Source organism: Simochromis diagramma, unplaced genomic scaffold (genome assembly GCF_900408965.1).
Source record: "Simochromis diagramma unplaced genomic scaffold, fSimDia1.1 OVJJ01000545.1, whole genome shotgun sequence".
NCBI classification, from domain to species: Eukaryota; Metazoa; Chordata; class Actinopteri; order Cichliformes; family Cichlidae; genus Simochromis; species Simochromis diagramma.
The window spans coordinates 5,983,910-6,002,866 of record NW_024387371.1 but is presented as its reverse complement, the minus strand read 5'-3'; the positions used below and the strand labels follow the sequence as shown (position 1 = coordinate 6,002,866).

The 18,957-nt window shown below is 39.1% G+C and overlaps 1 protein-coding gene across 12 annotated transcripts in view; it reads right to left on the bottom strand.

The window, feature by feature from the left end:
- camta1a (calmodulin binding transcription activator 1a) overlaps window positions 1-18,957 on the bottom strand; it is a 277,539-nt gene that overhangs the window by 230,227 nt on the left and 28,355 nt on the right. The window contains exon 1 of one of the 12 annotated variants that reach the window (XM_040007843.1): window positions 368-4,688. The exons of the other annotated variants lie outside the window; for them this stretch is intronic. The gene's annotated coding sequence lies outside the window, so the exon portion shown is untranslated. Of the gene's footprint in view, window positions 1-367; window positions 4,689-18,957 lie in introns of those variants that run through there. 12 annotated transcript variants of the gene reach the window in all.

Below are 18,957 nucleotides of genomic sequence, written 5' to 3'. Positions count from 1 at the left end.
TGGTTCATCATATAAAGATGATGAAATGAAATGACAGAATATAAGAAAGAAATTAAAGATATTAGCAAACACAACTGACAATTTATTTGTCCCACACTAATGGCTCAAGGACAGTGGAAATAACAAACTACAGAGAGAGACAAGTGTGAAATAAATGGGACACAAATAAATCAGGGTAACGGAACAGTTATAATTTTACAAATTGAAACAATTATAACAGTTAACCAGATGGAAGCAAAATAAGGCAAGTAGACAGAAGCAAGTTGAACAAAACAAGACAGTGAGAAATAATGGCAATGTTCATGATACATAATGGCAAAAGGTTAAAATCAATCATAATGCACCAAAAAAAAAGTGAAATGATTACCAAGCTTATGCAGGAGGTCAGGGGTCAGAGGTCAAGTTCAATTTAAACACGGAAACCATTATGGCGTCTGCATGGATGTCTCTGGAAGAAATAAACAAGGAGTTGAAGTAAGTACACTTCACTGTAAGTGCTGTTTAAGCCCTACATCTATTTGACAATATGTTGCACTCAAATATTAATGTGACACAATGCTGTAGTAAGCACTGATTCACAGCAATGTACAAACCAGAAGTGCTCAGTTTCCTTAAGTGGTGGAGGGCAATTTCAGAGTTTAGTGAATCGCAGACACACTTATTCCAGCCCTTTAAAACAATTGAAGGCATCTTTTTATCATCCTATAACCGTGTCGAGACCGTAAATTAAGGGTTTGCTTGTTTCAAAACCTCTCAGCAAAATTAGGTAGACTAAGCAAAGCGCCAGTGCACCGCCAGCATCACTCATGCTCTATGTTTCATGCTTTCACGGCTGCCCCATCTCCTACGGTAACACACAAAGCAAATTCTACCACAGTGTAGACACTAGTAAGACAAAGAGTGTGTTTGATTTTTTGCTCAACCCAAAAAAAAAAAAAAAAAAAAAACAGAGAAAGATTCCTATACCGGCTTAGAAAACAGTCTGTGAGGCTCCCGCACACTGAAGACAACAAAGGCATTACTCTTTGCCAAATAAAGAAAAACTACACAAATGGCTGTGCAGTGGAAGCAGAGACTATTCATCTATTTAAGTCTGCACATTTTGTTATGCATAAAATGGTTCACATTTATTTATTTGATATTGTTTGTGTGAAGTGGATAGAAAATAGACCAAATAAAACATATTCTTTCAAATATTATTCAAATATGCGACTCTGGGGTTTTTCAACATGTTGTGCTTGAACAAAATCTTCAGTCTCTAAAAGTATTTCTACACTTTTCCTCTCTCGATGCTGTTTACGTGATCCCCGCACTACCATGGGGTCAGCAGCAGAGCATTTTAACATGTAGCCTTTGTAATTCATTAGAGGAAACAAAAACAATGCAGATCCTGACATTGCGAAAGAAAGATATTGTCCATGCACAGAAAAATGCCAGCAACAAAAACTGCCAATTTTAGAATGGAGTCCAATATAACACCCACTAAAACATCATCTCATCTTTACTGCAACTGGCCGATGACTCATTTTCTTAATTAAAACTTAATCTCAAATAACAAAATCTAAAGGAGCATTCAAGGGAACAGATGTCACCCTTAGTAGGCAAAAAGGCACAATATAAATGGTTCTACAAAAGAGAAACATGTTTCCAGGTCCTCAACCGAGCCAGAGCATGAAAACCAAACAACATTAGATGTAAGACAACACTCCGTACACATTAAGCCCCGAGGCAGCGTATCAGCACTGAAACAAGAACGAAAATACCTTTCAAAACAAAACTAGGTTTTATTAGTGTCTAGCACTTCAGGAAGACCATGCACAAACTCACAAATAAATGTCTTTTGAGATCCTTCGGCAGTGCAATGAAATACAGGAAAGAAAGCCCAAGGGCTGGGGAGACACTTCGGAAGCGTTTGCATCTGTGTGTGATTAGTTCCACTACCTAAGATAAAGCATGCAGAGCAAATGTAACCTCATCATAATCTGTGTGTCACGAAGGCAGGGGAACACTCAACCAGAAAACAACAATAACTGCTGTACAGTGTAGTCTACCACTGTGACAATGCCTAGTGTAAACCGTAGTCCTGCAAGTGTTCTCAGCCCATAAGTAATTGTCTGATCATTGTGGAACAGAAAACAGCACAGGTTTGAGCAGACAGGAGATCCCACAGGTATTAGCTGCTAATTGCCGTCAACCAAACAACCAGCAGTTTCTGGAGAAAAGAATCTATACTAATTCTTCCTATCCTACCCTGCAGAATACACACTGGAATTTCTTGGGTGCACAAGATAAATGCTTATACCATAATTACAACTAATTGTGCAAATAATTGCAAAGTTCTTTTGCCACGTATACCCACAATAAAACAAAAGCAATCTATGTTGCTCTTGGCTGTGAAATTGAAACAGTCCCATTTCCAAAGTCCCTGCCATCTCGTTCATTATCTAGCATTTGTATCTGCTCTGTGGTGAAAGCCAGATTTTGCAAAAGTGAGGAAAAGGGAGATGGAAGGAAGCTGATGACAGGGATTCATGGATACTCTGAATGCAGACATGCTGTTCCAGCGCCTCGCCTCCCCCAGCAAAACATTTGAAAAGCTTCAAAGCCCAAAGCTTTATGCTTTAGAACACATCTTTTGATTATATCCAAGTCTCTTCTTTTTAAAGGATGAAAAAAAAAGAAACAAACAAAACATCACCTGTAAATCGAGATAGCCTTTTGCAAAAGGTTTTTGCACCTAATCCCTTTCATTTCAGGTCAGTAAAATATTAGTGCTTTCTCACTGCTCTGATGGTCAAATCACATTTCAAAGATTCTGTGTGCCTCTCCAGCAGAGGGAAGGCGAGAGAGAGATACAGGGCAGTAGGGAGCTCAGGCAATCCCCCATCTATTACAGACGAACCAATCATCAAAGACAAATTACAGTACACTTCACTGGGATATGCTAATTCCAAATTAGATGCAAGTCATCAAAAGATCAGCGTTGCAATATTTTGCATCTACAAATTGAAAATGTCTGCTTTCAGAACAGGTTTTAATACCAATATAGAAAGAAAAGAAAAACACGAGTCCCATCCAAGCCCACGGCATGCATATACATTAAAACCCAACACAAACAAAAAGATTTGGCATTTTTGCATAGATGAATTTTTAGTAAAAGACCTGCCCTTGGTAATTGGTAATGAAAAATAAAAGGGTGACTTATTTTTTTATCCCTCTATTTTTCATTAGTTGATGTGAAAATTTACATCTGTGAGTAAAAACTCGCATGTTATGAGTCCAGCCTTTTGTTTTATTGTTCACAACACATTCTGCTTTCATTTTGTAGTCAGTTCTTGTGTTACTCTGCCAAGTGGGCAGTAATTTTGTTAACTGTTTTTCCAATGTCTATATGTAAATGTTCATCCACTCGCTTGGTGATCTTTGCTTGGTTTAGGATGTTGTCAGCGTGCTATTTATATAAATAAAATAGTCAATAATTAACATTAACACTGCATCATTAGCAGAACAATTGTTTACATGTCACACAATGTATAGTCTTACAGAAATAAGTAGAGAGAGATGTTTTCTTCCTATAAAGAACAATAAAAGGCTGATGAAGACAGAATCATATTTAGCAAGAAAACAAAGAATATCTCATTTAAAACTAATTGCTTGTGATAATACACAATATTTTGTGATAATACATCACAGGGGGAACAATGTATCATGATGATTATAAAAATGTATTCAGCATCTGCTTCAATTTTACTTTTTCTTATGAGGAATCCAAAAACGTTCTATTTCTAAATACATCTGAAGGTTTGTTTAGGTTGCAGGATGTTAAGATAAATTTGATATTTAATAGCACTATAGTATAGGTTTTTAGATTGTATGACAACAAAATACAATTATTTTTGAAGCTCCCTCCAATGATCAGTGCGTGCACATTGTCTTACATCATTGTTCTGCAAAGGTTTCCATCTTGATTTGAGGAGGAAGACTGCCAAAATGCAGTTAGTTTAAACAATAGAAACACAGACAGACAATTACCTAGTCCTGAGGGAGTCACAGACTAAAGAGCTGGTCAATATTTCTGTGCAACATATGCATCAAAATGGCTGGGTCAGCTCCAGTCTCTTGCTGCTCATTCCGTTCTCTCCCTCTAAGTGCCTCTTCTCCCAATCAGTGTCCAAGGGGAGTACAATTGCCACATCACTGAAGTGAATGTGTTGATGAATTTACCCTTTATGTTTGACACCTGATATGTAAAAGCACGGCTTATGTTCAGAAGCAATGAGCGGTGCTTTGACAATGTCAATATTTCTCTCCAACATGCAGAGTAGGCATATAGACTAATGACAGACCAAGTATATCAGCAAATGAGTGCACAACAGGGGCAGAGGACTGGGGGGAATTAATAGCTCCAGCAACAAATGACCTGACAGGACAACTGCAAACACACAGACAGACAAAGAGGCTGGAAAACATACACACACACAAATGCCACGATACACTCACATACGTATATTCTGTCATACTCAACCACAGGGTAATGTTTCTTTTTTAATATGAAAATGGCTGTAGGAAGACAGTATACCCATAGAGTACAGGGAGTGCAGAATTATTAGGCAAATGAGTATTTTGTCCACATCATCCTCTTCATGCATGTTGTCTTACTCCAAGCTGTATAGGCTCGAAAGCCTACTACCAATTAAGCATATTAGGTGATGTGCATCTCTGTAATGAGAAGGGGTGTGGTCTAATGACATCAACACCCTATATCAGGTGTGCATAATTATTAGGCAACGTCCTTTCCTTTGGCAAAATGGGTCAAAAGAAGGACTTGACAGGCTCAGAAAAGTCAAAAATAGTGAGATATCTTGCAGAGGGATGCAGCAGTCTCAAAATTGCAAAGCTTCTGAAGCGTGATCATCGAACAATCAAGCGTTTCATTCAAAATAGTCAACAGGGTCGCAAGAAGCGTGTGGAAAAACCAAGGCGCAAAATAACTGCCCATGAACTGAGAAAAGTCAAGCGTGCAGCTGCCAAGATGCCACTTGCCACCAGTTTGGCCATATTTCAGAGCTGCAACATCACTGGAGTGCCCAAAAGCACAAGGTGTGCAATACTCAGAGACATGGCCAAGGTAAGAAAGGCTGAAAGACGACCACCACTGAACAAGATACACAAGCTGAAACGTCAAGACTGGGCCAAGAAATATCTCAAGACTGGTTTTTCTAAGGTTTTATGGACTGATGAAATGAGAGTGAGTCTTGATGGGCCAGATGGATGGGCCCGTGGCTGGATTGGTAAAGGGCAGAGAGCTCCAGTCCGACTCAGACGCCAGCAAGGTGGAGGTGGAGTACTGGTTTGGGCTGGTATCATCAAAGATGAGCTTGTGGGGCCTTTTCGGGTTGAGGATGGAGTCAAGCTCAACTCCCAGTCCTACTGCCAGTTTCTGGAAGACACCTTCTTCAAGCAGTGGTACAGGAAGAAGTCTGCATCCTTCAAGAAAAACATGATTTTCATGCAGGACAATGCTCCATCACACGCGTCCAAGTACTCCACAGCGTGGCTGGCAAGAAAGGGTATAAAAGAAGAAAAACTAATGACATGGCCTCCTTGTTCACCTGATCTGAACCCCATTGAGAACCTGTGGTCCATCATCAAATGTGAGATTTACAAGGAGGGAAAACAGTACACCTCTCTGAACAGTGTCTGGGAGGCTGTGGTTGCTGCTGCACGCAATGTTGATGGTGAACAGATCAAAACACTGACAGAATCCATGGATGGCAGGCTTTTGAGTGTCCTTGCAAAGAAAGGTGGCTATATTGGTCGCTGATTTGTTTTTGTTTTGTTTTTGAATGTCAGAAATTTATATTTGTGAATTTGGAGATGTTATATTGGTTTCACTGGTAAAAATAAATAATTGAAATTGGTATATATTTGTTTTTTGTTAAGTTGCCTAATAATTATGCACAGTAATAGTCACCTGCACACACAAATATCCCCCTAAAATAGCTAAAACTAAAAACAAACTAAAAACTACTTCCAAAAACATTCAGCTTTGATATTAATGAGTTTTTTGGGTTCATTGAGAACATGGTTGTTGTTCAATAATAAAATTATTCCTCAAAAATACAACTTGCCTAATAATTCTGCACTCCCTGTACTGTGTGCATGTCACTGGTGGAAATGTGCGAGATAATAACATTTTTGAATACCCATGTTTCTGTGTTTCAAAGGCTCCTCCATTAACAGTATCTTGTTGTGGAATATAACCAAACTCCTTAGTGACTTTCACCCAAGGCAGCCTACTTTATTTAAGGCAGCTGTGGCCAGGTAAACAGATTTTTATTCCTTCAGTTCTTCAATAGAAAAATCCCTTACTTACACCTTATTTGATGCCCCCCCTCGACACCCGACACCCCTAAGTTCTCATACTCCTACTCCCCCATCCCCAAGCATAAGGCTTATCATGAAAGCACAACAAGGATATATTGTCAAGAATTTTACTTTTAGGTAGTCCTGATTGAAAGAGGCTGACTTTTATTCTCTCAAGTACACCCTTCCTCTTTTCCCTCACAAGGGTACCATTATGGTGGCTGTGGACTTCATCCATTCATCATCCGTCTCACCTATGAAGCCAAACACACATATATCAACCACAGCTGCCCTCCCACTTCCCTAAATCACGCTTTGTTCTGCTGTGTGTAAAGAAAACTGCCTCAGCTTTTGACATCAACACCTACTATACCAAAGGAGTAGGGTGTAGGTGGAGAGACTCAGTGTTTTGCATTGCACAACTGAAATTTAAAAGCATTTACAGTGCAATATGTTTACAAATTCAATATCTTAAATAATTAAAGTGATACTCTTCTCATTTTTTAAATTTGTAATATTTAGTGTTTGTGCAAAGGATGACACAAAATACTGGATTTTCAGCATTTTTTTTTTTTAACTCCGCTGAGATAAAGTCTCATTTGGAAAAGAAGCAATTCCAATTCAATCCAGGAGTTTAATGACTGTGTTCAGTGTAGATATTATCATAAGTGAGTCTATCTAAACAGCTTGCAGCTGGTTGAAGCTGTTGTGTCCTCTGCAGCTTTTTCACAGGGTTTCATCCTTAAGCATTTTCTTGCTTTGACAGTTTGTAGGTGATATCAGATTTTATTATAATACATGCAAAGATATAAACAAAATGAGTATCACTGTGATTTAAGAAATCTACCACAGGAATCTCTTAGTGCTAACTGCCAACTAAGGAGAGACAGTCCATGAAAAAAGATCCCAGTGATTGCCAAGGTTTAGTCCAGAAATGTTATTATAAGGGGATGCACGCCACCCACCTATAATGTCTCTTCTGTAAGTACATTAGGATAACTGCTGGATAACTGTTTAGTGAACTGCAGTGAAAACAGCAACCAAAAAATACATTCAAATAATTCAAATATTTGGACTCTAGTTTCCAATTCATCGTCAGTACCTCAAAAAACTGAAACTACAATGCCTCCATTAAAGCTGACAGCATAGACATGTTCAACTCATCTAAACCTTCAACAATATTTATTCAAGTGTACAAGGCTACTGTGGATTTTCCTTAGCTGGACACCTTGTCCTAGTAGATGGAGCATGACTGGTTTGCATACTGTATGTAGAAGAGTTAATTGTAGTAGGATTATTTGCCATTTATTCATTACACAAGCAATTTCTCTTGCATTATTCATCTTCCAACAGGATCCGAGGCATGTTTTAATCATGCTGAATGCAGATTGACAGTGCTGTGTCACTACTTTGGAATGAAAAGCCAGCAGAAAACTACCCCATCTTTGTTCAGCGTTGCAAATGTTAAAACTTGAACAGATTAAAAAACTGCTCATGTGCAAATATCACTGGCATTTTAATGAAAGGAAGATGTTTACATGTTTTTTTTCTTTTATATAAAGGGATTGCAAAATGCCAACAAAAATTGCTTCTGAGGCATGTTAAATTGCCGTATATCTAGCTGTGATATGTTCATGCAACACAGTAGGGGAGCTCTGTCCTTTTAATCTCTAATCCTTTCCTCTTGAGGGAGGAGAAGAGGGCGTGGATCAGAGAGCAGAGAGAAGGTATCTTCGCCCAGACACAGACCCATGCCATGGCATTCTTCCTGTCCTGTACTGAAGCTGTCACTATTGGTGTCTGGGGCCATGAGGCAGGCAATTTTAGCGTTGTGGTGTGAATCGATACCCAATCACATCACGTTTGCAGGCAGCACATCAACCTGAAGAGTCCGTAGCTCAATTTACAGCATATTGTTTTTGGCCCTGGGAGCAAACCGCCACTAGGAGCAATAGAAGCATCATGGCAGAGCAAGACAAGGCCTTGTCATGGCCATAACGGCCTTATCTCTGGTCACAGAAGTACTCATATTAAACAGTAGTGCCAAGAAGGGCTCAGTAACACACAGAGCACATAATGCATCCGCTATTTATATTCAGCTGTGGAATCCGAGATGGTGGCCTTAATGCAGGAATTCTTGTTTAAACACAACCCAGTTAAAGTGCAACCTAGCTATCTATCTATCTACCAGGGGGCCAGTGCTAAATTCTGTGAGCAATGTATATACCTAATATTTGTGTTTCCTAGCCATTTCAAGGAAAATATTTTACACTGAATAATGCAATATGCACCATAAATTGGAAAAAGTCAAACCCGAAATCAGATATCAAAAACAAAACAAACACTGGCCCATATGGAATTTACGTATGTGTACGAGGCAACGTCTGAATGGCAACGTGTCACTGAGGTGAAACGTCAGTGCAGGTGGGATTTGAACAATCACACTCTGGGAGGGTGTGACAGACTCCTCACTCAGAATAAAAACATAATGTTTGTTTGTCTGTAACTTGCATCTTGTTAAGCTAACAAGTGGTTTCCATACACACCTGCAATCATTACCGTCACACAGCAGGGTTGCTTCAGTGGAACACGTAGCCATGCTGTGAGCACAGAGTGCTGGATGGATAAGAGTAGAGAGCTACAACGTATCCTCTCGAAAAACAAAAAGTAAATGAAGATAGACTAAGGAAAAAATGTATCTACATGAATAACTTCACATCACAAATAAAGAATATATATATATGCATATTAAGTATAACCAATGCATGCTTAATATGTTAACATGTTTACTCTAAAACTTTTTGGACTCAGGGAATACAATGACTAAAACAAGGGAATAAAGCCCAAAATTAAAACATTAAAAATGAAAGTGTCAAATAAAGTCACTTCTGTAAAAGTCACATTCTGTTAAAACCTGTTCTTTTACGGTAGAGCAGGCTTTAAGGTAACTTTCATCACTGGAGGTACTTGAGTGGCTTACTTGGAGGTGATCCACTCTTCTTATGTGTTCAATCACTAATCTGATCAGGAAGGCATAACAGGAAACAGGCCTATTAAAGGTAAAAATGAAAGACATATCACTACTGTCTGATTGATGCGGCCATTCCCCAGGGAGAATAAGCCTCTACTTCACTTTCAACAACTGTGCCTGACACAATACGCTGTACCTGAGATGGTTGTTATGGCTACGTAATTCTCTTAAAATGAGGCTTTTATTCAGTGCAAAACCAACTGAAGCAAGTCAAGGGCAAAACTGCAAAAGCAGTTACCTGCACTGCTCTGACAAATATCAGCTTTATCCATGTTCTCCCGCCTATCTTTTTTTTTTTTTTTTAATACAGCTATGATGAGAGCACATTACTGTTTGGCTTGAGATTCTTTCTTTTTAGCTTGAAATTGTTATTACAAGGAAATGGGTGTATAAAATTAAGCAAATCAGGGTAAAGAGTACAACTCAAAATTTCAAGGTGACATCTTAAATTTTTGCTCTTGTTGATATCACATGCAGAAAATCCATCTATACATTAAAAAAATAGCGCAAGAAAATATTGGGCATTTTTGCTTACTAAACTCAAATGTACTTTTATCCCAGTTACAGGTAGATTGTCTTATTTTCTTAACTGCATGGTGACTGATCAATTCCCTTTGCAGCGTTGTCACAGTGCTGCGCCTTACACCCAATTATGGCCTGGAGAGGATGCAGATGGCAACATGCCTCCCTCAATAATATTCATGAAGTATTGCCAACAACAAAGAAAGAGGGAATTTCACATTTTAAACTTTACTCTGTTTATCTCCCCGAGATTGCAACACTTAGTAAGATAGCAGAAGTCACTACTGCAGCATAAAAATCGAGAATACACCTATAAATGCTTCAAACTGTTAGAGATTAAGTAATTGCTGTTCTAGCTTTGGTTACAAATACTTAATGACTTTTAATTTTACCAAACACCTTTACTGCACTCTTCCCACAGTGACACATACCTTCAACTGACTAAGGCACTCATTACAATAAACACAAGCTGTTAAACTGACGTCAAATTGAAAAAGAAAAAACAACAACTAACTAAACTCTGCAAATTTGCTTAAACAAAGCTTAACTGCAACTATTAGAAAATCACATTTGGGATTTTTTGCAGTGTATCTTATTAATATATTTATTAGTTCATTATTTATTTATTAACAATTCTCACTTTATTTTCAGGTCTTTCAAGTCTAAATGGTATGGCATCCACATTTTAAATTGACAGCAGTTTACTTTTTAGTAAACTGCTGTCATACATCTTGGTTTGTACATCTTCCAGAGATTACCTTAGGTCTGGGAAGAACGGATCAGGGGCTGAATACTGACATTTCCATTTACAGATAGCAAAGGCTAATACCTTTACACCGATTAGAAGCTGTCAGCTCTCTGTTTGAACTGCAATCAATATATTGTGTACACTAGTGCACGGTGTACATGATCGTCAGGGGCAAACTATAAGATAATGCATCTAGTATTTCGAGATTTCTCAGAAATACCCATACTCATATCGTCATATCGTTGACACTTTATGTAAAAACTGCTGGTTGTGACACACTGGCTACTTCAGGGTGCCACGAGCGAAGATGTGAAAGTGCAACAAAGTCATTAGGAAGCAGCACGGATGGCTGTGGCGTAAATCATAAGAGAGAGTTTTGTTTTTGCACTTTCTTTAACCTCATATTCACTCACAGGTTACTTTTGTTGTCATAAGGTGTTTTGTTTAGCACCAATGCCAGCAGCCATTTGACAGCTATGGTTTTGGTAATAAAAAATAAAGCCCACTCACAATATTAGCCCTGTACATTAAAAAGCTAAATATGATGGCAAGGGGTTTTTCCTAAGCATCCACATGTAGGAACTGGGATTGAAGCAAAGCTCTAACATACCTCGTACACCACCACAGACCTTCCTTGCACAGACATCACAGTGTTCATATAGACATATAAATGTGAATTTTCATCATATCCTCACGCAGAGCATATTAATCAGCTGTGCATCCCCTGCCAACCAGACCTCATCCATATTCCTGCAGGCTTATTGCAAAGGGAGCGGCTGGCGATAAAGCAGGATCGATATGCAGAGCTGGTAAAAACACAGCAAGTACAACAGCATGGCACAAAGGCAAAGACTAGAGAGGACAAGGGAATGAAAGATACCTGGTAAGAGGAGTTTAAAAAAAAATCATTCACAGCATATTAATAAGAGGTGAAAACTCGACTGTTGTAGTTAAATAAGGCATGAAATATACATAAAATTCACTGTAGGCTGAGATACGATACAGATAATATTCTATTCATGGGATAGACGGTTTGCTCAACTTCTTTACCAGCTGTTTTAGAGTTACAAATATTCATTTTCGAGGTGCTATGAAGGTACGAAGGCAAAGATTCACCACTTTAAATGCCAGAAGGCGTATTGAAAAATACAGCAATAGTAAGTTAATGCTTTAGGTACTGTATATTTCTGTTTTATATCAACACAGAGCAAAAACCGTTATGCAGTTCATAGGTGCAAAGGCTTTTTGACTGCAACCGCCTAGCAATACTATAACTTGGGACACAGTGCCTTTAAACCTTTCTGACAGGTAAACCGGGAAGGCATCAAAGATTTTCTCTCTTTGGCATATCTCAAAACTGCCACAGAGAATTGAGTGACAACTTTATTTCTCATCTGTTACATAAATCAAGGAAATACTGTGAAAGTCAGCTCTACAAACTAAGAAATTCCCTGTGCTTTCTAAGCTTCGAAAGGATTTCTTAACAAAGTTTCACACAGGAGCGAAAGAAAAAGTAATTTCTTTGACAGGCAGACATTATGTGATAGAGGAGACTTTTCACTGCATTAAAGAATGGGGCTCCAAACAACAAAGAGATAGTAGCTGTTTAAAAGGCCAATTTTCCAGTCCACATTGTCATTGTCACACTCTTAACTCCAAAGGCAGACATGCACTCTGGCATCAAAGGCCATTGATTTTCTAATCAAGAGCAAATGATGATTAAGGCATATCTGCCCCCTTATCTTTCCGTTTAAAATCCTCCTTTCTGGATTCAATTTGACTTTGGCTGTTTTGCTGCTGAGGGGAATCAGGACAGTCAAAGACAAAGACACCTTGTAGAGACAAGGTAGTGTCATGAATGATTAGGGCTCGTGTAACAGAAATAATCACCCATCCTCCCTCTCTTTGGGTCAGTGAAGGCTCGAATTGTTAACGTGTCTTTTTATCAGAACACATGGATTCGTGGAAACTTTTCATTTCATCTTAAGATTCAGTTTTACTGCAACTGATGGCAAACAAGTCGTACCAGTAGCCACATTTCTGCCTGAAGCAGCTTTAGAAAAATGTAAACATGGAGGAAATACAGTTCACCCACTAGTGCTGTAAGGACTCCCACCCCAATACGCCCTTAAATTCCCAAATAGGGTAGCAATAAACAATGTTAAAAAGGTTGGGAATGAATCCCCCATCTCTTTTACCTTGATAACATTAAGAAGTAATACCACAAAGCAGAGCTGACTCCCCCTTAGGGTCCAAATGCTCATTTCTTAGCAGACTTCAATTATCCCAACTTTCTCCCCTGGTCGGTCTTTCTATGTATATGTTTAGCCTTTGTGATACACCTGCCTGAGGATGAGGGATTAGCTTCCAACCCTCTCTCCATGCTGGGTTTGGACTTCAGGTTTAACCGTCCTTCAAGACCAGCCTGGAGCACAGCTTAACAATGATGCCCAAACCCTTCATCGCTGCTGCAGTCTTTCTTTCACTCACCCTCTATTTCCTCATTCCAACTATGACCATAAACGTTTCACTGGAGGGGGAAAGAATCAAAGACAGATGGACATCATCCATCCTTGACCTTCAGGCAATGCCAGCTGAACATGCAAGAAAATATGTTGCGTTGTTAAAAGTAGAGTTGTACTGATGGTCAAATAAACAGAGGGACAGACGGAAAGTACAGACAGACCAACAAAAACACATTATGAAGCACGCAGGTACCAATATCTTTGATAAATAGGCGTCATTGTGTTACAGCTGTGGATGCTAATTACTCTGGTTTAATGAGTTCTTCCAGCAGGTACAGTTCTTCCACACAGCAAAATAATAAGAAACAAGGACACATGTTCAAATTCACCATCCCCAGCTAACAAAATTAGTTTTCATAATACGTGTGCATCAGTGCCAAACAAGGCTTCCTCATTTGGACTTGAGGGTCATCCATTGTGGGTTTTCTTCTCAGGAATACGCACCAGACATTGTTAAAGGGTTTGTCCCTCAAGCCTCTAATTGTCACTATACCTGAAGCAATTTGGGAGCATGGAGATGAGGGAATTGTGGGACATCTTTGGCTGCTCAGCAAGAGCTGACTTGTGAGAAAGAGAAGTTAACAGGCCGCTGTTGGGTGCACAATGTCCTTCTGCAGACAGATGGGACAACAGAGGGAATGGTTTTGTTCCTTTAGTACTTTCCTTTCTTATGGAACATATGTTCATCTCTTAACAGAGCATCTATTTGAACACTGGGACCGGTAACTTATGACAAGACAAAGGAAGTGCACTGCATGTCGACTTAAAGTTTGTGTATTTATTTTATATGAGAAGTTCAGCAGTCGTGTAAATACACTAGTGACTTGTCAACCATCGACTCATGAATTTTGCATTTTGTTAAACAAGTTGAGCTTGAATTTAACTCAAAAAATATTCTAGAACTTGTCAGACTGCTAAATCTTTTTTAGGTGGAGAGAGGCAGACTTGTGGCGCTCTGTCATTTCCATCATCAGATTGCTGAACTATTACCAGTTCCCCATGATTACCTCCACCTTTCCTTATCACTGAACACAACGTACTGATGTAACCTGCTATTCGGTGAGCTAGATTTGTGTTTTCTTATGGAGAGGTTTCTGTAGATTTTAACCTTAATCCTATCAGCTAATGTGAAGGCACTGATCCGCGCCTGTCTTGAAGGTTATCTGTGCATGTTTCACACCCACAGGCATTCATTATTTACATAGCAGCTCCCCAGAGGCACCAGCCACCACAGGAGGTGTAGATGGGAAATCTACCTCCCAATCTGCCAGCGACACATCCATATCTATACTGCATGCCTCACTGACTTAGGAGGATGTAGTGTCAGGATTATCATCCGTTCCCTGGAAACTTCTTCATCACTGGCACCAGCAGCTGTGGCAGTGGCGTCAGGCAGGTGTGTTTGCCTTTTAAATCAGGGGTTCCCCAACACTAGAGCCACGAGAGACCCATTTTTTGGAAAACAACTTAGAAACAAATCAGAACGTAATGAGGCTAACAAACAGGACTGATTAAGAGCAGTGCTGAGGATAGTTCCCCATATGTACCATGAAAATGAAAAGGAGAAGAAGCAGCTACTTTCAGCTGCTCCCTTATTCACAAGGGGTCACTAAAGCAGTGTCTCCTTCTGGAATCAAACCAGGGAATTTTTGCTTGTTAAGTCAATATGTAAACACCAACACTGTGGAGCCACCGTACACCACAAATGACACATGATTAAAATCTGGCAACAAGCTGAATTAGGATTCTGGTCCATTAGGAGAAAAGAAGAAAGTAATGTGGTGTGTTAAAATACCACAAAGCCCAAAGAGAGACAAGGCTGAGTGAGTGTGTGTGGGACAACAAAATGTCAGTAGTGGTGGTTTCTTTATACATTATTTATATTAACCCAAGCCATAATCTTTTCCTAAAATTAACCAAGTCACTTTTATGCTGAAATCTAACCAAACCTTAACCACAATAATAAAAAAAGAAAGATAAATTCTGATTTGTGCTTCGTAACAGTTGTGTAAGACACACATGCAATGCCTTGTCAATAGTGGCATCAGTAGAGAAAAGTGGCATTCTGGAGGGAACAGACAAAGAAGACATTTTGTCATTTAATTTGCAAGACTGAAAAATGAGCAGCTTGGCTTAAAGCTATAATTCAAGTAAAATAACAAAAAAGAGCAGGCTGCGTGTGCTCTAAATCGAATTAGAATTTGTGGATGTGTTGGGCATCAAATAAGACATTTTTGGCAGTGTTTGGAAAGCAGTGTATGTTAAGAGCACATGTACGGTGAATGTCTAAATCAGTCGTTCATCTGGCAACGACACAAGCGGTTGGGAGCCGCAGTTTCACAGCTTTGTCCCATAACCCCATGGATAATTAATTCTAATGACAATTTTTTTTTTTTTTTTTATCTCCGACACCCATCACAATGAACATCATTGCACAAACCTACTCATACGAATGTGCTATTGAGCGTGACACTGACCTTTCAAGACCCTCCGGACCTCTGAAGACGTGTTTGAAAAACACCCCGAACACTCACGCCAGCCCTTTCGTGAGCGGGGCTGATTTGATATTAGCCTGACAGGGGTATTTATAGAGCAGCACAGAGCCTCACTCTCGTTTCTACACCATGAGCCCATTCCAGCCCAGACACTATTGGCAGTCCTGCTCACTCACTGGAAAAGCCATCATGTCAGCACACTGGCAGAAGATAGCATGTCGAGCTAACAGGTTTGGAAGAAGAAGCCCAATGCAGTTCATTATGCAGTGACAATATACATTCCTTCTTTGATGCCTTATTGCACACCACCAAGACAATCTGTCTGAAAATGTCACTGTTTTTTGTTTTGTTTTGTTTTCTTCTCAATCTAATACAGACATTAGCTTTCGCCACAGTGTCATATCTAAAGCTTACATCAGCATAGCTGGAATTATTGGCTTATACATAGTGATGCAATCTTGAGAAACACTGAAAGAAGTAGTGCGTAAATTACTATGTATATGCATATATTTTGTTTGGGCCTCCTTTCATTTTAAATAAAGATATTTCACAAATGAATGTACAACTGTATGAATTGCCCACACATTACAATGGAGTTGGACTTTTCTAAGTGGTTGTGTGTGTCTTTAAACTAGCATACAGATCAAATGTACAGTCATGTGAAAAGGAAAGTTTTCACAGGACTCCGTGCAATGCTGTAAAACACTAAGTACACCCCATGATTCAATAGATTGTAGAATTACTTTTAGCAGCAATAACTTGAAGTAACTGTTTCTGTTTGACTTTATCAGTCTCTCACATCATTGCAGCAGAATTTTGGCCATCTATTCTTTACAACCCCGTTTCAGTTCATTGAGGTTTGTGGGTATTTGTTTATGCACAGCTCTCTTAAGGTCCCATGCAGCATGCCAATCACAGCATGAGTTCTGGGCTTTGACAGGGCCATTGAAACCCCTTGATTCTTTTCTTTTTCAGTCATTATGTTGCACATTTGCTGGGGTGCTTGGGATAATTTTCTTGTGCCCTGGTCCAGTGGTTGCAAAGCAAACTCAAATCATCACCTCTCCACCACCGTGACATTTGGTATGAGGTGGTTTTGCATTTTCACCAAACGTAGTGCTGACCAAACATCTCTATTTTGGTCCTGTCTGTCTTAAGGACGTTGGTCTAGAATTTTTATGTTTTTTAGATGCAGCTTTGCAAGCTAAGCCACACTGCCCAGTTCTTTTTTCTTTTTGCAATCCTTCCAAACAAGCCACACTTTTTTCAGTCCTTTTCTAATTGTACTGTGATGAACTTTAACATTTTCATGCCCACTGAGGGCTGTAGAGTCTGAGATGCAGTTCACTGTGTCTCTGAACGTTGCATTGTCTGACTTTGGTATGAATTTCCAGAAAAGAGTCGTGTGAAAATTATGTTTTCCTAACAGTATTGCTCGCATCACTGTATGACAAAAATCAAATACTCAAATTCAAATATTTTATTCTTTTAAACCTTGATAAAAACCAACATAAAGTGAGCACCATGTACCATTAGATCTTCTCTTTTGTCTTTGATTCTAGTATTTAATTTAATTGATATTTGATTAACTTCTTTAAGATTTTGTTGAGCAGAAATCTCCCACAGGTGCTCAAATTGGTTTAACAAGGTCCATGGCTACAACACACACTGTTATCCTGGAAGAGACCGCTCCCATCAGAAAAGAAAGTTTTCATTGTAGGATAAACATGCTGGAAGTACTTTGGATTGATTTGCAGAGACCCTTCCCTCTAAGGGAACATGGATACCCAAACAATGACAGCAAAACATTCCCCACAAAGCCCCAGTATCTAATTACTCTATCTCAGTGTGACCATTGACCATTTGACTGTTTCTCCTCTTCGTGTTTCCAGCAACATTTAAACAGATATTTTTTGGGGCGGGTTCTATTCTGTATTTAATAATCCAACAATCTCAAAAAGAGGAGGATGGAAAGAAATCTGGGTCCACCTGAACACCCTCAACCATCACTAATACAGCCACATTCAAACCAGTGCGGTACGCTTACTCTACCAAGCACTGGTTGAAATAAGTCTTCGTGTCTCTGGACTTGGCCATTAGGATCGGCACATCTTCAGCAGGGCAAATGAAATAAATCAAATAAATAAGTTAAGAACACCCCCAAGCAGATGTTTACATAAACATTATGTACAAATGCATTATGTATTGCCTAGTGCCCTCACTACTCTAACAGAATTCTTCATTAGGTTTCCAGGTGTTCCTTTATAGTACACTGAAATTCACTGCTTTGATCAGCCTATCAGAACAATTCCCTCTTTCATCTTGGGAAATATGATTTGGTTAAAGGCAGGTTTTGGATCAAGGTTCAACATGTCCCTTTCTCTTGTTTAGTATTCATGCTGAGTATGGTAGTCTGGGGTTGCTTTACTAAAAGTCATCGGCAACATCAATTTCTTATTAATACAGAGTGCAAATATTCAAGGGGAGGGAGTGGAGCATGAGCAAAGCAGAAAAGTGGGGATTTTGGGGAAAAAAAGCAAAGAAATAACACTGAAAAATATGAATATGAATTTTCTCTTCTCCTCTAACGACTCAGAATTCAAAGCTTTGTTTTATTGTTTTTTAAGAACACGATGCCCTTGTACGTCTAATGATAATTCAGAAAGATTTGACAAATAAATGCCTGCATCACCAGCTTTACTAATTTTAACAAAAAATATTCAATATTTCTAAAAAATTGCCAAGCACTAAAAGAGAACATGAGGGTGTATTCAAGAAAAAAAAATCTAGATTTGGGGTGTTTTCCTGCCTTGAGCTGTAGTTTATGCTGTAAAAGAAAGCAGGTTTACTCTGCTAAGCTGTTATGTTGATTCAAGGATGTATGACCTGAGGGCCTGATGTGACAGTTAAAAACTGTGTAAACACGACATTATTGTACAGTGTAGAAAATTAATAAAAGACATACTGCCATGGGTCAGGTTTCGTTTGTCTTCGAGTAGACTGGAATATATTGTGTTTTTCAAAGGAAAGAAGTTTGAGATAAAATGGCTAATCAGAAGAAGATGAAAGGTTACATTCTGGGCACAAAGTAGTTTGACTTTTCCAAACACTAACTGCGTAGGTGTTTTATTAGCGGTAGTGTCCGTGAGGTGAGCTAGTGGAATCACAAACATGCCCAGGTGCTGACCTTGCAGTTTGAACTTTTCAATAAAACAGGTCCTGCCTGTGAATGCTGTTTTTGTATTTTCTGTGTAGCAAGAAGATATGAAA